This window comes from Sapajus apella, unplaced genomic scaffold, assembly GCF_009761245.1.
Source record: "Sapajus apella isolate SASKATOON/1434 unplaced genomic scaffold, GSC_monkey_1.0 scaffold70, whole genome shotgun sequence".
NCBI lineage: Eukaryota > Metazoa > Chordata > Mammalia > Primates > Cebidae > Sapajus > Sapajus apella.
Window position 1 is genome coordinate 328,800 of NW_022437010.1, and position 25,031 is coordinate 353,830.

At 40.4% G+C, this 25,031-nt stretch overlaps 1 non-coding gene across 1 annotated transcript; it reads left to right on the forward strand.

Moving 5' to 3' along the window:
• Positions 1-20,402: 20,402 nt before the first annotated feature.
• LOC116531417 lies at positions 20,403-20,463 on the forward strand. Its single transcript, XR_004260416.1, has one exon. It is a non-coding gene; the product is annotated as a U7 small nuclear RNA (small nuclear RNA).
• Positions 20,464-25,031: the final 4,568 nt, after the last annotated feature.

The window sequence follows — 25,031 nt, forward strand, 5'->3', positions numbered from 1 at the left end:
TTGTTGATCAAGATAAAAGATCCAATGTAAAGTACTCTTTTATTGGAAGAAGAAAGAAAAGAGGAAAGGGCTAAAGAAAGACGGGGTTTGATAAACAGGTGCCACGCCTGAGCTAGTTTAAGTACTTGAACTCAGTCTCTTGTGCTGTGTAATGAGGAAAATCATAATCAGCGTTTATTAGCCATTTTCTCTGAGTTACCATAGTTTGCAGCTCTCTTTAGCCATGAAAGTGTGAGAGCGCCATCAGGATTACAGGGACAGCCAGAGCTCAAGGAGGGGCTAAGGTCAGAGTAGACTGGAGACATTGAGAACCACTTTCTGGGAGGGGCTGGTTTGCGGCTAAATCCTATTGGATTCCTGCGCAATTTGATAGAGAAAGAAGTGGGTGGTGAGGAAGAGGGGGAGGACAGAGACATGTACAAAACAAAAAAGCAGTGAGAAAAACCGTTAGACTTTCCCACATACAGGAAAAAGGGTTTAAAAGGGCACTCCGGCCTTGCGCAGTGGCTCACACCTATAATCCCAGCACTTTGGGAGGCCGAGGGGGGCGGATCATGAGGTCAGGAGTTTGAGACCAGCCTGGCCAACATGGTGAAACCTCATGTCTACTAAAAAAGACAAAATTAGCTGGGGGTGGTGGTGCATGCCTGTAATCCCAGCTACTTGGAAGGCTGAGGCAGGAGAATCGCTTGAACTTCGGAGGCGGAGTTTGCATTGAACCGAGATCGTGCCACTGCACTCCAGCTTGGGCAAAAGAGAGAGCCTCATCTAAACAAAAAAAAAAAAAAAAAAAGGCACTCCGATGCAAACAGGCAACATTTAGTATAGTCATAGAAGTGGAACGGGTGGGTTTCGAACTGTGGCAGGTATGAGCAGGCAGTGAGAAGCTACTGGAAACCTCAAGCAAGGGCGGCATCAAGGGGGTGGTGTTTCAGGAAGGGAAACGTTTGTCAGTGTTAGGCTGATTGCAAGGATATAAGCTTGGAGTCATTCCTTGATGCCACCTCTGCAACTAGGATGTAAAGTGTAGTAAACTGGAGTTCTGCATTCTGATGGTGATCATTTTAATAGAGACAAAAGAGTAATTCCGAGAGGCAGTACACGGTATTTTACTTAATTCTCATAATAGCTTCCTCCAAACAGGTATTATTATTTAGAGATAAGTGAGTCTCAGTGATTTATTAAATAGGTTACTCAAGGTCAAGCAGTGGAAGCAAAGTTAAGAACTGTCAGATTCAATGAGTGGTAGATTAGGATGAATCGAAGTATTTTTATTAGTATGTTTTGTAAAACTGATTTGTATTTTTTATTTTACTTATTTCCCCTAGGACTGGGAGCCTAAAATTGGTTTCTGTACGTATGTATATCAAAGACACATGCTGGGTAAGTAAAGCCAAAAGTGAAAACGGATAGCCAGTTTGTTTTTTTTTTTTAGTTTTCATTTTTCATTTTGGAACTAAGTATTTGGTTTTAACATAAATCAAAGATGAGTTTCTAATAATAAACAACAGTCTAAGAAAGACTGATTAAAAAAAAAAGCACTCAAATGCAAACAGGCAGCATTTAGTATAGTCATAGAAGCGGAACAGGTTGAAGCTATGGTGGGTTTCGAACTGTAGCTGGTATGGGCAGGAAGTAAGAAGCTACTGGAAACCTCAAGCAAGGGTGCATCAAGAGAGCGGTGTTTCAGGAAGGGAAATGTTTGTCAGTGTCAGGTTGGTTGCAAGGATATAAGACAAGTGCTGGGTAAGTAAAGCCAAAAGTGAAAACGGATGGCCAGCTGGTTAAGGCAAGCGCCCTTTACTAAGTTTGCTCCACTACCCTCACCAGCCCAGGGTATTGTAGTGCTGAGTAGGACCCGGGCAGCCCACCTGGGCAATTCAGAAGCAGCGCAGAATCAACTTACAACACCAGGGTGAGGGGGCAAAGCTGAGCTGAGAGTTGAAAATACAGCTCAAGTGTTAGAAATCTAGATTTTTAAAAACTAGGACGCTCTCTTTCTAAAGAAAAACAGAAGCTTGCAGTCTCGTTTCATTGCCCACCAGTGCTTTGGAGCCATGAACTTTCCCCCACTTCAGAAGCATCTCTGGAAAATTCATTTCATGCTTGTCTACTCCAGTAAAATCCTTGACTGAACTGTTACAAAACAGGAGACTTGGCCCAAGGGAATGTGCGAACTCACCGAGAGCCCTGGGCTTCTGACCTTGGGTTTACCTGTCATCTTGGACCATGACCTTCTCCCAGCAGAGAGGACTTTCTGATTGTTCCTGTGTCAAGGGACAGAGAAGTGGACAGAGCACATGTATCACATTCTTTGACACCCTAGAAAATACTCTCTAGCCAGGGAAGGGCTGCCGGTGCCCTGACTGTCACTAGCAACTTAGAGACTTACTTGGTAACTATTAAATCTCTCTGAAAGCTTCACCTTGTGTCTTTTCTCTTATAAAGACAAATCTTCATCCATAACCTCATTGCTGCGAATGCTGCTTTTGAATGTAGTGAACATTGCTGTCTCCTCTTGTGTAGATTTTTACCCAGCCCTCTTTGTATAGGTTCTTGGGCAGCCACCATTCGTTTTTCATCACACTCGTTTCAGAACTTAACTCTTCAAGTCCTCACTCTCTCACTCTCAGAAAATGATTGAATTTCTACCTCCCCCAAGAAAAAGTATGAATTCTCAATAAGAATGTATTGAGCATCTGCTAAGAAGCAGGATTTGTGGTAAGTTCTCAGGATATAGAGAAAAGTAAACACCATCTCTGCCCTGAATGGGTGTATGGCTTGGTAGAGGGAATAGACATGAAGACACGTAATGATATCGAACTTTGTAGGTGAATTCAATGGATAGAAATACAGGGGGTGGAGTAGGGGAGAGGTCGTCATTTCCACTTAGGAGAGCAGCACAACCTTCCTAAGGACCACTTGGGATGAACGTCCTAAATTCCCTTCTCTCTGCTCCCTAAATAATCTTTAGCTGTAGATTTTCCTAACATCTTTCTCCCTATCTTAGAAAAGGTGTCTACAGTTTTCTAAGCTTAACCCTTTGCATAGCTGTTACAGATAAACTTCATGTTCCAATGTAAAAGGGAGGCAAAAATGACCAACGTAGTATAAACAACATAGAAAAAGTTAAGAAAGAAAAATATCTACCATTACACAATCAATTTTTCAATAGCCCTGCCATTATTCATTTTCATCTGTTTTAATCTTTTTTTTCCACTATGCTTTTTCTTTTTTCTCTTTTCTTTTCTTTTCTTTTCTTTTCTTTTCTTTTCTTTTCTTTTCAATGAAGTCTCGCTCTGTTGCCAGTCTGGAGTACAGTGGAGTGATCTCTGCTCACTGCAACCTCCACCTCCCAGGTTCAAGCGATTCTCCTGCCTCAGCCTCCCAAGTAGCTGGGATTACAGGCGTGTGCCTGTATTTTTAGTAGAGATGGGGTTTCATGGTATTGGCCAGGATGGTCTCCATCTCCTGACCTTGTGATCTGCCCACCTCGGCCTCCCAAAGTGCTGGGATTACAGGCATGAGCCACCATGCACCCGGCCACCTCCATGTTTTTAAAAAGCTATAACCAGACTATTTGTGTTCATTGCTCATCTTCTATGCCCGTCTTTGAGACCTCACTCCTTCCAATTCTGTGCCTTGACTGTCTTTACCGCTAGAAAATCCTATTCATACTGGACATCATGGCTCACACCTATAAATCCAAATGTTTTGGGAAGCCAAGGCAGCAGGATTGCTTGAGCCCAGGAATTCGAGACCAGCCTAGACATCATATCAAGAACCCATCTCTACACACACACACACACACACACACACACACACACACACAAAATTAGCCAGATGTGATGTTGTGTACCTGTAGTCTCAGCTACTCTGGAGGCTGGGGTGGGAGAATCACTTGAGCCCACTTGAGTTTGAAGCAGTAGTCCTCTATGATCACACCACCACACTCCAGCCTGGGTGACAGAACACCCTCTCTTTAAAAAAAAAATAAATAAATAAAATAATCCTTCCTAAAACAAAGAAAGAAATCGTTTCCTTCTCCTTGCTAAGCTGTTGCTGTAAATTCCTCAGTGACCCACTAACGAGGCCGAGCCCCTTCACTGTGTTGGTCCCTTCCTTCTCCATGGAGCTCTCTTCCTTTGACTCTCTTAGTGGTCCAGTTTTGAAGTTTTTTGTTTTTGTTTTTCTCTGATAACTGCTTCTATCTCTCTCTTACTTTCATTTCTCCCCCTCTGCCCACCCTTTAAAGATTGGTGCCACGGCCAACTTCTTTTTGCTATCCAAAAACTCTCCTTGGGCCTTCCTCTAGCTTTGCCTATCCACTGAGGACTTCAGATCTGCGTCTCAGCCCAGACTCCTTGCCTGAACGGCAGCTTGTTTGCAGCTCACTGCTGGATGTACTTACCCTGGACACATCCAACTCAACACCCACCAGCTGGACTCTTCTTCATGTTCCTTAGCTTGAGCAAAAACATTACCATGCACCCAGTCAACCGCATTGGAAACATGGACACCATGTTCAAGTTCCTCTTCCTTTCTTAGTCCCATGAATTCTTCCTGCAAAATGTATCTCAAATTCATCATTCATGCTCACAGCCACTTTGTAAAATCAGACCCTGACTATTTCTTATCTGATCGATTAGGTAACCTGCTAATGAAGGCCCTGCTTTCCATTTCTTATTTTATTTTTCATTTATTTTTATTTTTGGATGATTTTTTAATTTTTGTGGATACATAGCTGATGTATATATTTACGGAGTACATGAGACATTTTAGTATAGGCATGCAGTTCACAATAATCACATCACAGAAAATGGGATATCTGTCCCCTCAAGCATTTCTCCTTTGTGTTACAAACAATTCAATTATATACTTTTAGTTATTTTTAAATGTACCAATAAATTATTATTGACTATAGTCCCCTTATTGTGTATCAGATACTAGGTCTGATTTATTCTTTTTATTTTTTTGTACCCATTAATCACCCCTATGCCCCCACCCTCACCGTTCCCAGCCTATGGTAACCATCCTTCTAGTCTCTATTTTCCGTTTCTGTTTACAACACCCCTTCTGTTTTCTTTCTTCCTCTTTCCTTCTTTTTTTCTCTTCCTCCTCCTTCTCTTCCTCTTGTTCATCCTCCTCTTCCTCACCGTCCCCACCATCCCTTTCCCTCCTCTTTTTCTCTTTCTCCTTCTCCTTCTTCTCCTTCTCCTGCTCCTGCTCCTTCTGCTTCTTCATTTTCTGACAGGATCTCACTTTGTCACCCAGGCTAGAGTGCAGCAGTATGATCTTGGCTCACTGCAGCCTCGACCTCCCAGGCTGAAGAGACCCTCCCACCTCAGCCTCCCAAGTAGTTGGGTCTACAGGTGCACATCACACCTGGCTAATTTTTGTGTTTTTATAGAGACAGGGTTTTGCCATGTTTCCCAGGCTGGTCTTAAATTCCTGGGCTCAAGCAATCCACCCACCTAAACCACCCAAAGTGCTGAGACTACAGGCATGAGCCACTGCACCTGGCCTACGACACTTTTCCTTCTGTGCTATTAAAATAGGTATTTCTAGGATGCTAAGAATATTTTAAAATATTGCTTTCTTTATTAAAAGTGGTTGCTGCTTTTCCACTGCCTGCATGAAGATTTGGATTTCTTTTGTGGCACTCAAGCAGTGTGTAATTCACCCCAGTCTACTCTTCCCATCTCATTTCTTTCCCACGCATGCCCCATTCACCCTCTGATGTTGCCACGTATAATTACTTGAGGCTGCCCTGCACATGCCATGAATTCTTCTATGTCCAGGACCTACTGTGGTTTTTCTCTTCACCCAGAAAATCCAAATGCATTTGTTGAAATCGTACTCACATTTCTAAGCCCAGCTTATATGCCACCTTCTTTGTAAAGTCTCCCCAGACCTTGCTTTCTCCTGCTCTTTGGGAAACCAATTATTCTCCACTTTGTGTTCTCAGACCAGAGTGCCTTTCAAACCTGTCTGCATGCCAAAATCGACTGAGAAGTTTTAAACAGATACTGATGTCTGAGCCTTACCTCACACCCTTTATATCAGGATACCTGAGGTTAAGCCCTGCTCATTAGTAACTAAAAACAATTTGTTTGTGGTTAAAAAAAAAAACAAAAAAAAACACATAACATAAAATTGACCATCTTAACCATTTTAAATGCATAGTTCCTGGATATTAAATACATTCATAATGTTGTGCATACATTTCTAGAGCTCTTTTCACCTTGCGAAACTGAAAATCTGCACCTATTAAACAGTAACTCACCATTCCCCTTCCCCCCAGCTCCCAGCAACCACCATTCACTTTCTGTCTCTGTGCTTTTGACTATTTAGATACCTCATATATGCAGAATCATGCAGTGTTTGTCTTTTTGTGACTGCCTTCTCTCACTCAGCATAATGTCCTCAAGGTCTGTGCATGTTATAGCATGGATCAGAATTATCTTCCTTATTAAGGCTAAATAATATTTCATTGTATATATAGACCACATTTCCCATATCCATTCCCCTATCAGTGGATACTTGTGTTGCTACCCCATTTTAATTATTGTGAAAATGCTGCTTTTAAACATGAATGTGCAAATATCTCTTCAAGACCCCATTTTCAATTATTTTATTTTATTTACTTTTTTTTTTTTGAGACAGAGTCTCACTCTGTCACCCAGGCTGGAGTGTGGTGGTGCAATCTCAGCACCACTGCAACCTCCACCTCCTGGGGTCAAGCGATTCTCCTGCCTTAGCCACCCGAGTAGCTGGGATTACAGGCATCCACCACCACGCCTGGCTAATTTTTGTATTATTAGTAGAGACGGGGTTTCACCATATTGGCCAGGCTGGTCTCAAAAGCCTGACCTCACGTAATCTGCCCACCTCAGTCTCCCAAAGTGCTGGGATTACAGGCATGAGCCACCGCGCCCAGTGATTATTTTAGATGTATATCCAGAAATGGTATTGCTGGAGCATCTAGTCAAGTCAATGTTTACTTTTTTAAGGAACCACACACTATTATCCATACTGGCTGCATCATTTTACATTTCCACCAAGAGTGCATGAGGGTTCTGTCTTCTCTACGTTCTCACCAACACTTCTTTTCTTTTCTTTTTTTTTTAAGTTTTAACTTTAGTATGTCCAACACTTATTTTCTAATTTTTAAAAGTAGTCATCCAAATTAGGATGGCCTAATAGGATGGCCTAATAGTAGCCATCCTAATTTCTAATTTTTTTTAATAGTAGCATTAGTAAATTTCCAAATCAGATCTCAGGTGCTTAGAATTGGAAAAGTTCACATCTTGATTCATGGCACATACATCACCACTGCATGGACACATCTTTCTTATAGTCAAATTGTAATAATGTAACAAATAGCCGTGAACTTGCCACCTGCTTTAAGAGCCAGGGCATCATAAGTAGTTTATTATCCATCTGATCCTCAAGTAATGCATTCATTTACCTACACCAGAGGTAAACATGACCAGGAAATTTTATGTCTTTGTTTTGAAAATGCTTTTATTATATCTATATGCAAATGTATGTATGCCTAAAGCATATATTATTTACTTCTGCTTGGTTTTGAACTTCATAACAGATACGTGTTTCTCCAGGCCTTGGCACTCTCCCAAAGCGCCAGGTGATTCTCCTGCACTGCCAGGGACCAGCCACTATTGCGGCGCTTCCTACCTGGCCTCTGTGCTGGCTGCCTCCTTGGGTCACCTCTGTGAATCATCAGACTGGTCTTCCCTTGGCTGGCTTTAGGGATTCTGCCCCATTCAGGCCTAATGCACAGGTTTTCCGGAGGTGGACCGCCAGCCTCTGGTCTCAGATACATTCACCCAGGCTATCTGTTCTCATCTTTTTCTGGGTCTTAAATGATTCAAGTAAGCTCTTTTCCCACCCCGAGCTTTGGATCTGCCAGCCTGTCTCCTGTCTCATCCACTTTTCAGTATGCTCTTTTGTCCCCTCACACCTCCATCATATTGATTTCTAACAATAGCAAAGAAGAGCAGGTGAAGTTGCAAAACCTGGGCATGTGAAAAACCATGTACAGAGAGGAACAAAACAAAAAATGTTCCCTAGTGTCTTTAGCCTCTGTTGACTGGGAAGGCAGAACTGGGGTTTAGAGAGACCTCGACCTACAGGAATGGGGGTCCAGTCACTCTTTAGCACACAAGCCAGCAGCACGTCTCATATGAGGACAACATTGGCTGCGTCTCTAAGTACACAACATTTGTTCCCCTCGTCACTACTTCACTTAATGATCACAAATTGTGTGCTGCAGTGTGGATTAATTCCATTGATTTAAACACGTTGCAGTCTACAGTGAGAGCAAGACTTCTTTTATTCAGGGTTAGCCTGGTCCCAGCACAAAGAATCACGTTCTCAATGAGTTCAGTTGTCTCTGGGGTTTCTGTCCACATCCCAGAAAAGCTGTGCTCTTTAAAACACGAGGCCAGTGTGGTGGCTCATGCCTGTAATCCCGGCACTTTGGGAGGCTGGGGCAGGTGGATCACTTGAGGTCAGGAGTTGGAGACAAGCCTGGCCAATGTGGTGAAACCTTGTCTCTGCCAAAAATACAAAAATTAGCTGGGTGTGGTGGTGTGCGCTTGTAATCCCAGCTACTGGGGAGGCAGAGGCAAGAAAATCACCTGAACCCAGGAGGTGCAGGTTGCAGTGAGCTGAGATCATGCCATTGCACATTGCACTCCAGCCTGGGCGACAAGAGCAAAACTCTCTCAAAAAACAAAAAACAAAAACAACAAACAAAAAAAGTAGATGGTGGCTGAAGTGATCTGCTATTTGCCTCTTGGGGAAATCACATGAGTCCGTGGGAATAGAATTGGGATATCCCTTCCTATGGTTCTTTGGCTATAACATTAAAATTTCCCCTCTCCCAGTCAGGGCTATGTGTCAGGAGCTTTCCTAACAAAGCCAACAGCAAATGGACAGACAGGACGAGTGAGCTGAAATGAAGTATTCTCTATGCCATTGCACTGAGGCCCAGAGGTTGAGTCTGCTGAATAAATTTGAAAGAGCATGGGCAGGGTGCAGTGACACCCTGTCTTTAAAAAAGACAAAAACACAAGATAGTATGACATTTGTAAGTAAAAAAACTCTCAGTATTCACAATGAATTCTTTTATGGTTCAAATGAAAAATATTATAACAGCTTAAAGGTAGTCTCAGAAAATAAAAAACGTTCTCATTTGAGAAGCAAAAGTTCTCTATTACTGGAGTGAATTGGAAATCAGAGAGTTAATAAAACTGTCTTCTTGGAGGCTTCAATGTATTAAATATTTAAACATCATTTGTGAGCGTGCATGGTGCCTCATGCCTGTAATCCTAGCACTTTGGGAGGCTGAGGTGGGTGGATCACCTGAGGTCAGGAGTTCGAGACCAACCTGACCAACATGGTGAAACCCCATCTCTACTAAAAATTAGCATGGCAGTGGGCGTCTATAATCCCAGCTACTTGGAAGTCTGCAGCAGGAGAATCGCTTGAACCCGGGGGGGACAGAGGTTGCAGTGAGCCGAGATGATGCCTCTTCATTCCAGCCTGGGCTAAAGAGCGAAACTCCATCTCAAAAAATAAATAAAAATAAAAAATAAACATCATTTGTAGGAGCTTTTAAACCCCCAAATTCTCTCCTGTGTCACCCAAGCCACGTGCTAACCTGATCCTTAGGGTTTTTAAGCAATAAAGCCTTTCTCTGTTTCATAAGTTGAGTGGCCCCAGTGCTTACCATTTCCCCCTCACACACGTGCTCATTGCAGAAACATGCATAAAGTCTTACGTTCACACCCACCCAGCTGGCCTGTCCATGGCCTGGGTCTAAAAGAAACCCCAGCTTTTAAGGTTGCTGTTTTCTTTTTCCTTCGAATCATTATCTTAATGTTGAATCCAAAGCCCAAACAAACATGATGCCAGGGAGAGGCATAGCAGGGCCATGTGAGGAGATTAGATTTCTTTAAATTACAAAAACAGTGAGAGCAGGAGGCCTTTAAAGTCAACATTTAATAATCTGATTCATGCTCATGTTTTTGCTCCTTGGCTTAGAAAAACAATATTGTCAGAGTTGACTCCAAACCTCCTTAGCAATGCCTGGCACGGTTGAGAGAAGTATGCAAACACCAAGTAGCATCCAATGAAGGGTCCCCTGCCCTTTGGATCTTGGCCAAGCCTGGAAGTTCTGAGACTCTTGAGAATAATATTTATTCCCTTTGCTCATAGAAAAACAAAGAGTAGTGTATTAAATAATACTTTTATTTAATGTTCTTTTTAAAGGTTGTCTTAGTACATTTGCATTGCTATAGTGGGATGCCTGAGGCTGGGTAATTTATAAAGAAAAGAGGTTTATTTGGCTCATGGTTCTGCAGGCTGTGCAGGAAGCATGGCACCAGCATCTGCTCAGCTTCTGGTGAAGTCCTCGGGAAGTTTCCACTTATGGTAGAAGGTGAAGGGGGAGCAAATATTTCACATGACAAAAGAAGAGGAGGCCAAAGAGAGGAGAAGAAGTCACCAGACTCCTCTTAACAACCAGATCTTGCAGAAGCCAATAGTAAGAACTAACTCCATCTTGTGAGAATGGCATCAGACCATCCCGAGGAATCCACCTCATGACCCAAACACCTCCCACCAGGCCCCACCTCCAACACTGGGGATCACATGTCAACATGAGACTTGGAGGGGACAAACATTCAAGCTATATCAAAGATTCACTGTTCTGAACAACAAAAAAAAATGAAGATAAGTGAATAGATCTGCACCAGTGCCCTACCAGCAAAATTGTGTCTCAACTATTTAGTCCCAGGAACAGCAACATCAGCATCACTCAGGAAATTGTTAGAAATGCAGATTGATTCTGGGAGGAACGCGTTTTGTCAAATGGAGATACTGGATCTACAATGAGTTGCTGTCCCAGGGTGCTCAAGCCAAGGAAAGTGACTAGCTCTGAGAAATGGGGTGGATTCTTGTATCAAGAGAAGAGTGGAAGGGAGAGTTCGGTTCTTTTAAAACATTCCGCTCTGCTGAGAATATTTCTTAGCGTTTCACCTGCAGCTGTTTCACAGATATGTAAGCATGGGAAACATGGCTCAGTGGACCAAAGTCTGAGAATTCTCACCTTGAACCACAATTCACTGCTAACCTCTCAACCAGTCACTATCCTATCTCATGCTTAGTTTTGTTTCTAAAATAGGAATAGACTCTAATATTATAAGGTGCAGCATAACTAACAAAATTGTTCTTGAGAACTTAAAGATGCAAATAGTAATTACCTTTTAAAATTTGTGAATAGTATTTTACAGCAGTAACCTAATAGTTCAAGAGTGATTGAAAAGTAGGCAGGGTTGGGCTAAGGGAAAAATACGATCTCATGTAAATATTAACTGGAGACACCCAGTCACTCCAAAGAAGGGATACGCTTGTTCAAGAAAATATATCAGAAAGCACAAACTACCATAATATACAAAAAGAGCCATGCCTTAAAAGTTGTAGGACTTCATCCATTTCCAGGTAAGAGAAGTGTTTCCAGTCAACACTTTCATTCAGAAAAGCACCAACCCTCTATGAGTCGTCACTGGAGGCTGGACATGCATTTTGCCATCTGGAAATCAACAAGAGAGTCCAAGGAGTAAAAACAACCCACACTTCCATTCCTGCTTTTCACACTCAGTCAGATGTCTTTAACTCTCTGTACACTGGAACTTCCAATAATGTGGATACCAAGATATTTCGTGCACAAACGGAAAATAGAATCCATCTTATGACTGTTCCATCGCTTCTTAAACTTGTTTGAACTTTCTATTCTTTTGATATTTAATGGAAACCAATCACTAAACATCATACAGAGGAAACAAATTGAAGAGCTAAGCTTTTTGCTCAAAGAAAAACATTACAAAGAAAAGAGAGGTAATAGAAATAACATGGAAATATTTGTTGTCTATATATGTAGGAAGATGTAAGTATATCCACATAGAGACATATGCTATCCTTCAATCTATATGAAGAAACTTCTTCTCTACCTTCTTTTTAGGAGTAGCAGATCTGGATTTCTGTGCATCTCACATTGGTCCCTTGGTGGCTTACTGTGTACATCTTCAAAGCAAAGCATACTGTGGCAATGGGAAGACATTTTTAATTGTGCAACACTGTCCTAGCAAGTGTGGTTGTTACTGAATCAATTGAGCTCATAAGGTTCATTTTTGAGTTGACTTATGTAACTGGACAAATAATATCTAAGCTTCCATGTATTATTTTATCAAAATACTGTACTTGTAGCATTTTCTACTGATCCCATTGTTACACCATTTTTTAAAAATAAAAAGAAGAGGCAAATCTGTAATTATGTGGCTGCTAAAACCTAACGATGACTTTGGGTGAAGCCTGGGAGATAGCCCTTCCCTTTCTGACTCATGACAAATATTCAAAGGCATAGAATTCTGAAACAAAGGGAAAGGGGATGTAGGTTTAGCCCATTAATAGAGTTCCTATCCTGTCATTTAAAGCTCTTTCTCCACTTGAAGAAAATGCCAGGTTGATTTTACCAGGACCTATCGTTAGGTTTCCAACATCACATGTCTCTTGTATTTGTGAATAGATTTTGGCAGAATGCAAAAGAGAGAGGAGGCAATTGAAAGGTTAAGTTCCTTGTACATGAGAAAAATAAAGTTGTAAGTGTTCATATTTAATGGCAATTATTTAAAAAGTGTTTATGCAGGCTGGGCGCGGTGGCTCATGCCTACAAGTGCAGCACTTTGGGAGGCCAAGGTGGGCGGATCACAAGTTCAGGAGACTGAGAATATCCTGGCCAACATGGTGAAACCTGCTTTTACTAAATATACAAAAATTAGCTGGGCGTGGTGGTGTATGCCTGTAATCCCAGCTACTCGGGAGGCTGAGGCAGGAGAATCATTTGAACCCGGGAGTCAGAGGTTTCCGTAAGCCAAGATCGTGCCACTGCACTCCAGCCTGGTGAAGAGCAAGACTCCGTCTCAAAATAAAAAATAAAAAAGTGTTTATGCAATATATGCCTTTATGAAAACATATTTCTGTTTTCTGAGACCACATTCTTCTCTTGCCCCAGAAGAGTGAAGAGAACTAACATTTACTGAGTACCTGCTACAGGCTAAGCATTTTACAATGCAATTTTCTTAATTTTCCACAACTGAGTTAAGTCGGGATTATTATTATTCTCATTTTCACGTAAGGAAACTGAAGCCAAGAGGATAAAAACTTGGTCAGTGTTATCAAACAGCCACTGGCAGAGTGAGGATTCCAATTTGTTGTGTGCAATTTAAAAACCGGAGGACTTTCTGTTTTACGTTGTTGCACCACTTTTTAACAATATGATTTAGAGTTCTAATACGTCTTCTTTCATTGCTGATTGTCAAAAAAACCCAAACATACAGACTCTCCCATGTACACTTATCCATGGATGTCCACAGTGTCGTGGTCAAGTGTGTGAACTCTGGAGTCAAATTACCTGTATTCAAACACCAGCCCTGACTAACTGCACACACTAGGCAAGGGACTTAACTACCCAGACTCATTTTCCCATTCGTAAAGCATTATGATGATGATAGTGTCTGTAGCTTAAAAATGATGTCTAGAAAATTTAAACACTATGCAAGTGTTAGCCGTGACTGTTCTGTCAATAAGGGTAGAAATTTTGGGTAATACTCATTCAGTGTATCTTGGCAGATACAGTCTGGGCAATGAAAATTTAGTGCAAAGGAGGGCAAGATTTAAATTTACATCAACTTTTTTACCAGTTAGCTTTATTTCTGCTCCCTACCCACAGATTCTCTAACTCCACTCAGCTATATTAATGAGTATCATGGGTCCAAAGGGATCCCTGGATTATAACAATTGCATGCGTCTACAAAACACATGACTTATTGAGGATCATAGAGTGGGTTGGTCATGCAATGGAATATGAGCCTTTTAGTGTTAGAATTAAATACACTGATTTATATGGTGCAATATTATTCAGCCTTAAAAATAATGGAAATTCTGATGCATGCTACAACATGGATGCACCTTGAGGGCAAAATGCTTAGTGAAATAAGTCAGTCACCAAAGAACAAATACGTGTGATTCCACTCACATGAGGTATCTAGAGTGGTCAAATCTGTAGAGACAGAAAGCTGAATGGCAGTTGCCGGGAGCTGCGGAGAGCGGGAAATAGGAATTGTTGAACGGGCATTGAGTTTCTGTTTTGCAAGATGAAAGAGTTCTGGAATTGGTTGTACAACATTGCAAACGTACTTCACAGGACTGAACTATACCGTCAAAAATGGTTAAGATGGTACATTTTATGTTTCGTGTATTTTACTACAATTTAATAATATTGTTTAAATGCTGATTTCAGTCAAGCCAACTATAGCTGTCGTGGTGGCCACCAATTAGTGGGAAGGTATTCTGTTGTTAGTGATCTGTGAGACCTGATGAAATGATCAATGCTTTTCCCTGTCAGTAACCAATCTCAGTGATATGCTGCAGCTGTTGCCTGTGTTCCCCCATACGAAGAAAGAGTCTGGGCCACCCACCTTTGGCCTTTGCTTTTTTCCTAGGGGAGCCACAGTTGGACCTTTGAATTAAGGAGGATGAGTGGAGAAAATGCATGTGTGCGTCCCTGGGATGCTCACCCTGCTGAACCCCTTTACACATGGGAGAATAAGTGGCAGTATTAAAACCTTCCACGTAGGTCAGCCATGTTAAATCTCATGGTTGTCAAATGGAACGTTTTTGTTTCTGATGACATCCTTGGAGCTCTAGGAACTAGCCTGGGGTCTCTGTATTTGAATCCATGTATTTTCATGACATATGAATGTCAGGTCTACAGTTTGGAACTTGGACAGTTTCCTCAAGCAGAAAATGGTTGCGCTTTCTCATTCATTGGGACCTATTTAGATGTCTATGGTGAGTGGTTTCAATATGAACCCTTTAGGTTAGAATTGCTGCCTACCAATTCTTTTCAAGTGTGTTTAAATTACGCTGGTATGTGTGAGTTGCAGATCTTTCATGTTTCCCAGGTGGGAGGGGGAAGAAGAGAGGATGAACATTTCATGTTTCAATTCAAATGAGTCTCTTTCAAGTTCAGTGTATAAATTAACAACTGGTTATCCTTAAAATTTATTGTATAGTGTAAATAGAAATCTATTTATTTCACTAGTTAATTTACTTATTTAGACATTAGCATGAATTTTTTTATTCTTCCTTTTCTGACCACCTACACACTTCCCCTCACACACGTGTGTGTGTGTGTGAGAAAGTGTGTGTGCATAGCACATCCATCATATAGTACAAGAAAATGTAATTTGAAACAACCATTTGGTTCAACTTACACCACTAAAAGAGTAGACACTTTATCCCTGATACCTATGATATCTACTATTACAGGCTTATTTCAAGAACACGATTTTCAAATATGTTGTGGTTGACTCTACAAAAATCAAAATGCAAAATGATAGGTTTTTTTTTTAACCCCAAATGTCTTATGATTCAAATCCTCTTGAACAATGGAGTTCTCTCTGAAGACCAAGTGCCACCTGTTACAGGAAAGGGCACAAAAGACCTCTGACCTGTCTGCTTCTGGGGAGTTTTGGCCACATCTGGGATTTCCATCAGCACCTCACCTCTTTGGCTCATGAAGAGACCAGGGCAGGTGTTGGTTAAAGAGGGGAAGTTGCTTTCAAAAGACTGAGATGAAAGAACTACTGGCTTACTATAAAGACTGATTCTTTTGTACAGTCCTAAGAAATGACCCGTCCTCGGCCTTCCAAGATCTTGCTTCCAGAATATCAACCTGTCAGAATTGGAAAGAAGCAATAACAGGTGAGACCATCCGAGGTGATCAGAGGGTCTTGATGGCAAAAACAAAGTGACTCTGTCCCTTTCCAAGACCCCAGACTCCCAGCTGTGATGAGGCTAAGGGTGCTGAATGCTGGTTCTCAGGCCAGAGAACCTAAGAAACTGAAGAGTGTGAAAAGTGCTCTTGGCAAGAACTATTTTAGTTGTGCTCAAAATACTTTTAATGAGAAAGGGAATCAGGAACTTCAAATAAAGTTTCTCTTTTGCATTCCACCAAGAACAGATGTTTGCTTTATTCAAAGAAAGATTTCACGGGGGTGATTTCATGCATCACTAAGAGCAGTAGTAGGGTTTTTTTAGCTGTTAGAGCTGGGGTTGATTTACATAATCAGGGTATTACCGCTCCTGTGGCTGTCTACATATATGTGTTTGTGTGTGTGTGTGTGTGTGTGTGTGTGTGTGTGTGTGTGTGTGTGTTCATGACGCTGGAATCAAGTAAAAGCTCCACCATCGTTTCCTCATCATTCTTGAGAATATTTACAATATCAGGGCTGCTCTCTTATCCTCCAGTTGTAATAAAGGCAGCACTTTGTACAAAACATCTTATTTAATTTTTATGACAATCCCATGAGATAGGAATTACTGTCCCCACTACATAGATGGGAAGACTGATGCTTAAAGAGGTTGAATACAGATGCTAAGGTAGCACAACCAGGAGGTGGCAGACTTGGGATCTGAGCTGAGGAAGTCCAGGGCTCTCAATCATACTCCCGCAAGATAAGGAGCATCCGTTGTGTAGCTGCACAAAGTCATGAAGAAATCCTGGGTAACATCTGCAAGCCTGTTTGCTAATTTTCCTCTCCTTAACAGGGCTGACCCACAAGCCCAGACAGTGTGGCATCCACTCTCCGCTACCACTTCACCCCGTGTCCCTCTGCTTATGCTAATTTCAGTCCTTTCCAAGATTAACATTTGCCCTGCCTTTTCTCTCTGGCCTCACTGGCCAATCCTCTCAGCAGTGTGCCCTGAATAATAGAATGAGGCGTAAAGTCCTTGCCCATCTTTCCTAGTAGAAAGGTGATCCCTCCATGGACTTCTGGAGCTGTCCCATTTATGTAGCCATAACTAACTGCCTTGTCTCCTCCTTAACCAGAGCTCCATGATATCATATCTCATTGAAAATGACCAAAGGAGGAAGAAACAGTCCCTTTAGATGGTAGCCATCAACTTTTCCTTTCCACCCCCTCCGATATATCTTCATTCTTTCTCTTTCAGCTCTTCAATTTGCTGGATTTTTTTAAAGAGGCTGTGCTGTGTTGCTGTGTTCCAGATAGGTAGGTAGGGAGGGAGGTAGATGGATAGATGAATAGATTAGATAGATAAATAGTAGATATACAGATGAATAGATTAGGTAGATGAATAGATAGTTGGATGATGAATATATTAGATAGAGATAGATAATAGATGAATAGATTAGGTAGAAGATAGATGAATGCATTACATAGCTAGATACATAGATGAATCAATGGATGGATAGCTAGATGTAGATGAATACATGGATGGTCAGGTGAGCAGATACATAAATAGATAGATGCATATTCTTGGCTTGAGTTTCCCCAGAAGCACTCTGAAATAAGAATTCATGCAAGTGGGAAACACTGGTAGGGGAATACAGAAGTGAGAAATAGGGAAGAAAACCAACCAAAGGAGAATAATCAAGAAAGTTAGGCCAAGCACAGTGGCTCAGTCCTGTAATCCCAGCACTTTGGGAGCCCAAGGCTGGTGGATCACCTGAGGTCAGGAGTTTGAGACCAGCCTGTGCAACATGGTGAAACCCCGTCTCTAATAAAAATACAGAAAATTAGCTGGCAAAAAATTGGCAGGCACCTGTAATCCCAGCTACTTGGGAGGCTGAGGCAGGAGAATCACTTGAACCTGGGAGGTGGAGGTTGTAGTGAGCCGAGATCGCAACACTGCACTACAGCCTGGGCAACAAGAGTGAAACTCTGTCTCCAAAGGGCAAATGGAGCTTAATTCTACTGGGGAATTCTGAGAGACAATGTAGAGTTTGCTACTCAAGGTGGATCATTATCATCATCATCATCATCATCATCATCATCATCTGAAGCTCTGCCACAAATCCACTGAATCAGGATGTGAATTTTTAACAGGATCCCCAAATGATAAAGTTTGGAAAGTACTGAGGTAGAATATGCCTCAAAGTTAATCAGATGAAGGGGTGAGAAAACTGCAATAGTCATTACTAGCTTCCCCTTTGATACTGCTTGTGAGCTGTTTCTGAACAATTCTTCCACACGCCTGGCTTAGCCTTTGTATCAGCAGGGCATTCATGCCCCAGTGGCCAGAAAGAAAGTCCCTAGACAGAAAATCAAAGGCATTAGCAGAAAGCAGCCCTCAGCATGTACAGCTATTACAAGTTCAGTTATTAAATAGTTAGATCTGAATATAATATTAAAACTGAGGTTAAATTATAATAACAGCCACAACTCTAATGCTGATTTAATGTTAAAGACACATTAAATAGATTGAAATAAGCAGGATTTCAGTTAGGTGTTTATTCTCAATAAAGCAGTTGATTTACCTAGTTAAAAATACCATTATCACAATTAAGGAGAATTCAAATAAGATTAACATTATTTTTTTACTCAGTCATTATTTCAGGCCCTCTCAAGCAGGCCATGAGTGAGATCATAAAATATGTTCTCATATTTCATTGACTTATTCTAATTCCTAATATTAATACCCAGGAGGGGTGGGCAGGCGCATGACTGAGGTTTTGCATTGCAAAGACAAACTGTGTACTACATTTATTCTGGAGTTCATTCAAGAGCTGAAATTATAATGGAAAAAAAAAAGACTCGACTCCTATTATAATGCTAAACACTGGTAAAGACATTTGGAGAATATCCAGAAAAATCAGTGACTTCTCCCAGACACAATAGGCACAATAAGGTAACTACACAAGAAAAGCAGTTTCCACAAAGACGTTAGTTCTGTAACCTGACACTTTTATTTTAAAGGAGTATTGGAGTACTTTATAGCACACAAAGAGAAAATGTACTTGTTCAAGAAAATTTAAGATGCATTCAAAAAGTTTCTAAATCAGTTTGGAAAAAAAATTAACAAAATAAGAGCTTCTTAGAAACATTGAACTTTTAAAAAAGTCCCCCAAGAAGATTTTCATGTTAAACAATAGGAGTATAGAGAAGCATAAATCCAACATTTTTAGACATGACAGGCTATATTAATTGATGAGCGTAAATTATACCTTCACACTTGAACTTCATGAAATATAATTGAAAAGAAAAATTAGTTATATATCCTTTCATACATTTTTGCTTGACAATACCAAATGAATTCTAAGATATTTTGAATATTAAAGAATATAATTATTGTTCATTTATTAACCAAATACCAAAATAAAAAATCTTTTGCTCAGAAAATGAAAAGTTAATGGATACAGTATATTCTTAACATACATAATTAATAAAATTGTACTGAATATAGTCTTTTGATCTCGTCTTTCCCTTTATCTCTCCTCTGTCTCCTTTCTCCCTACCCTTTTGCTTCAGAAGCAAAATAAATTTTCTATCTATTAAGTCTCTCCTGAGTCCACTGAGCATAGCATTTTTAGTGCATTTCATCACACTGCAAATTATCTGCCTCATTAAGAATAAAGTCAAGTTGCCATTCAGCATTTGCTGAAGTCATCTCTCCATTTTCTTCTCTGGCGAGAGCACTGAGAAAAACATTTGAGCATAGTTGATAGACTCATGAATATTACAATAAAAATCTCTGCTAAATTTGACAATTTACTATTTCCTCTATAAGTTTAGTTTAAAAAAATAGTTTGGGCCAGGTGTGGTGGCTCATGACTGTAATCCCAGCACTTTTGGAGGCCAAGGCAGGTAGATCACCTGAGGTCAAGCGTTTGAGACCAGCCTGGCTAAAAATACAAAATTAGCCCAGCGCAGTGGCACATACCTGTAATCTCAGCTACTTGGGAGACTGAGGCAGGAGAATCACTTGAACCTGGCACATGCCTGTAATCCCAGCTACTTAGGAGACTGAGGCAGGAGAATCACTTGAACCTGGGAGGCAGAGATTGTGCCATTGCACTCCAGCCTGGACGACAAAAGCAAAACTCCATCTCAAAAAATAAAATAAAATAAACTATAAAAAATAGTTTGGAACATCAACTTCGTTGGAGGGAAGAGTGCTGCGATTTTTTCCTCAAAGAAGAAAAACGATTTTCTTTTCACCTGAGGTCTGTACAGGAGAGACAACTTGCAGAGGGTTGGAGGCAAGAGTGCCGGCGGCAGGCTAGGGCCACCTAACCTGCTGCAATTGACTCACTTCCGAGGCTACGGTTAGCAAGTATGCAGAATGTCGTGAACCTTGGGGATGAAAATAAATCTGAAAATATTGAAGATCTAATTTGTATCAAAAATTGAACAGATTCTAGACCAAAGCTGTCTCATAGAAATGTAATGTGAGCCACTAAACCAAGCCGCTTTTTTTAAATGTAGTAGCTCCATTTGAAAACTAAAAAGAAGCACTACAACTCTTAGAATTTCTCTAACAGGCTTTTTAGTTTTCACTGGAGAAACCCCACAGGAAAATCAAAGTAAAAGTAAACAGTTAAAATTAATTATAAAAGCATATTATTTAACCCACTATGTAAAAAATGTTATATTTTTTAATATTTGGCTTTCTTATGTTTCATTAGTCATTAGTCAAAATCAAGTGAGAATTTTACATGTACAGCACATTTTCAATGACCCTATGCCACCCTACTGGTCACCTAAGGTCTAGACAATCTATTACATGAAACAAATTGCCTTTAAAATCTTTGCAGGATTTTTAATAGCCAGATCTAAAGTACTAGCTGAAATCATGAAGCTGAAACTGCATTTTCATCATCATGAGGTCTGACCTCTTTCATTTATACTTAGAACTCCAGCCACCTAACAGGCTTTCCCTAAGGATTACTTTGTAACCCAATTTAATTTCTCAGGCTCATTCATCTAAACTCATGTTACGACCAGCATCACGTTCCTCACACCATCCCCATGCACTGCACGCAAACACACACACACTCCCCAGCCCTCTGCAGCGTCTCATCCTCTAGACCTTGGGAATTGCTTTAAAAATTGTAAAGCTACTTTAGTTCTGCTTTGCTTTTTAAGTACAAAAAGCCATATCAGTGTGTTCTGCTTTAAAATGTGATATGCCTAAGGTGTAGCAAAACCCTTAGGTCAAAGCCTCCTCTAGGTATGTGTGTGGCTACGGGGAGGACCCCAAGAAGTGAACGGTTCTGTAATTTGAAAAAGCTATACAGTTGGTCCTCCATATTCATGAGTTTCACATCAGTAAATTCAACCAAGCACAGATTAAAATATCTTTAAAAAGGCTGGGCACAGTGGCTCAAGCTTGTAATCCCAGCATCTGGGAGGCTGAGGCGGGAAGGCCATGGGGTCAAGAGATTGAGACCATCCTGGCCAACATGGTGAAACTCTGTCTCTACTAAAAATACAAAAATTCACTGGGCATAGTAGTGTGTGCCTGTAATCCCAGCTACTCGGGAGGCTGAGGCAGGAGAATTGCTTGAACCCAGGGAGTGGAGGTTGTAGTGAGCAGAGATCACTCCACTGCATTCCAGCCTGGCAACAGAGCAAGACTTCGTCTCAAAGATATATATATATATATTTTAAAGGAATGGTTGTGTCTGCACGGAAAATATACAGACTTTTTTCTTATTATTCCCTAAATAATACAGTATAACTATGTACATAGAAATTGCATTGCATTCGATATTATAAGTAATCTAGAGATGATTTGAAATATACGAGAGGATGTGCATAGGTTATATGTAAATACTACACTGTGTTATACAAGGAACTTGAGCATCTGTGGATTTTGTTATCCAGGAGGGTCTTGCAACCAATCCCTCAGGGCTACTGAGGGATGGCTGTATTTGCTAGGGCTGATTTTTAATGTGCTCTGGGCTTCTGGTCAACTTTTGGAATTAGAAAGGAGTCAAAGGGCAGCCTGTCATTTTATATATTGTCATCGGCTGTGGGGAAAAGCCTGAGCACAATAGACTGTAATCAGAGAATTCTCATCTTTATTACAGATCTCAATTGTGTTGTTTCTGGAATTTAATGTCTCTCCTGAGACAAGAATTACCTGTGAGATGACTCAGGGATGCATATTTGTACGTTACACTACCAGGGAGATCTCAGAGAGCACTGACCTGCTCTCAGAGAGAACTCAGAGTGCCAATAATTATCTTGACTAATTATCTTGACTGTCCCTAGGAAAACTCTTACATCCCAGTAATATCCTAGCTTAACTTGGGGAATGTCCTACTGGAAAATATTGTCCTAGGGATTGCACTGATTGTGATGTGGAAATGGGTAGGAAGAGAATTCTTTGACATGACTGATACCAGTGAGTAGAGGATGGGTTTTTCCAAAGGGGAAATGACAATCACATTCCAGTTGTTAGGGAAAGAAAAAAACCTCCTTAGAGGGAGGGAGACCTCAAGGGTCAGGAGGAAAGGCTGGGTATGTGGTGTGTATTTATGAATGATTTAACTCTGTGTGATTTTCTCTTGGACTATTGAAAGTAGTCTTGTGAGGCATGCACTTGATTAATTTCCCCTCCTATATTGTATCCCTTTACAGTTTTTAAATGAAATTCTTGAATGATTAAATAAAAACGGGATCGGCTGCATAATTTGCAGGACTGGTGTGAAATAAAAATATGGTAACTCTTTTTCAAAAATGTTCTTCAGATTTTTCACCCAATGTGGTATATAAATACAGTGGACTGTTAATTGCCTTTAAAAGGGAAGGAAATTCCACACATGCTACAATATGGATGGACCTTGAGGACATTATACTAAGTGAAAAAAGCCAGCCACAAAGGGACAAATACTGTGTAATTTCACTTATATGAGGTACCTAGAGTAGTCAACTTCAAACAGACAAAAAGTAGAATAGGAATTAACAAGGGTCAAGAGAGAGGAAATAGGAGTTGTTTAATGGAGAAAGAATTTCAGTTCTGCAAGTTGAAAAAAGTTCTGGAGATTGGTTTCATAATGTCAATGTACTTAACCCTATTGAATGTAGATGTAAAAATGTGTACAATCATGCTACGGTTTGTCTCCACCAAATTTCAGGTTGAAATTTAATTTCCAGTGTGGTGGTGTTGGGAGATGGGCCAATTGGAGGGTGTTTGGGGAATGGGGGTAGATTCTCCATGATTGGATTACTACCGCCCCTCAGGGGTTAATGAGTTTTCACTCTTATTAGTTCCTATGACAGCTGGTTATTCAAAGGAGCCTGGTAGTTCACCTACTCCTTTCCTCCTCTTTCATCATGTGATCTCTGCCTGTGTCCGTTCCCCTTTGCCTTCCACCGTGATTGGTAGCTTACTGAAGCCCACACCAAAAGCAGATGCTGGTTCCATGCTTTTTGTATAGCCTGCAGAACTGAGAGCCAAATAAACCTATTTCTTTATAAATTAGCCAAGTTCAGGTTTTCCTTTATAGGCAACACAAAGCAAACTAACACAGATGGTAAGTCTTAAATTATGTTTATTTTACCAGAATTAAACATAAAACTTAAACAAATTTAAATTATTAGGAATTACAAGATGGCAATTGCAGAACACTAAAATAAGTTTAGGACTCTTTTAAATGTGAAGTCCTTTGTGACTGCATAGGTTGCAGACCCATGAAGCTGGCCCTGGGTATATGAAACAAAGTAATAAAAGAAAATATGGCCTTTTCAAGATTACTTCCTGTCTGACTCCCAAGTGGTGGTAGCAGCAAGAAGGATTAAAGTACCAGAATTCCAGATGATGATCAGTAGCATGCAGCAGGCTGCTAAAGACAAATGAAAATTTTAGAAGAAATCCACGTAAAAGCTAGATTATTTACAAAAAAACAACAACTAGACTAATAGCAAAATTCTCATTATCTATGCTAGAGTCCAGAAAACAGTAAAATAATGCCCTTAAGCATTAGAAGAAAATAGTTGAGAACCTGGGAATTTTTACCTAGCTAACTTGTTATGAGTTAGGTAGGTAAAAATTCATGAGTAAGGGTAAAATAAAGACCATTTCAAATGAATCACACCTGAGAGTTTATGACTCATGGAGTTTCCATCACTGAAAGAACTACAAAAGGATGTATATCAGCAAGAAGAAAATCAAACCCAGAAGAAAGAAACGGAATGCAAGAAATATGCTGTAGTTTTCCATTCTACCCCATGTTTTGTGATTCTTCATATTTTCTGTTTCTTTTTTCCTGTGATACATTCTGAATATTTTCTTCAGAAGGTCCACACTGTAAGAAATTAACAATATGGGTGAATATGGTATTATTAGTGCTTAAATATCTTTAAAAGATAATTGACTATTTAAATAAAAATAATATCAGTGTAGTATGAGGTTTTAAATGTGTAAGTAAAATATGTGACAATAGTACAAAGAGTGCGAAGGTAGAAGTGTAAGTATACTATTAGAAGATTTTTATAAAGTGATATATGATGTATTTTTTAAGTGATATATGATTTGAAGACATTATATGTTAAGTTAAAGATGTATCATATGAATAAAAAAGAAACCACTAAGAGAACAAAACAAGAAGTTACTGGTAGTAAGCCAATAAGAAACATAAAATGAAGCTTTAAAGATAATCAGCCCAAAATTTTTCTCATTTACTAATTCTCTACTTATTGGGTTGCTAACAATTGTCTGTAATTATTAAGACTAAGTTCAGATAAAGGAATAGCATTTATGGCTTTTAAAAAAAGAAAGAGGCTGGGTGCAGTGGCTCACGCCTGTAATCCCAGCACTTTGGGAGGCCAAGGCAGGCAGATCGCCTGTGGTTAAGAGTTTGAGACCAGCCTAGCCAACATGGTGAAACCCTGTCTCTACTAAAAATACAAAAATTAGCCAGCCGTAGTGGTGGGCACCTGTAATCCAGCTACTCAGGAGGCTGAGGCAGGAGAATCGCTTGAACCCTGGAGGCAGAGGTTGTAGTGAACCAAGGAGCTGAGATCACGCCACTGCATTCCAGCTTGGGCTACAGAGGGAGACTCTGGCTCAAAAATAAAAAAAGGAGGAATTCAGCTTACATCCAAGATGAGTAACACAGAGTGGATTTCTCC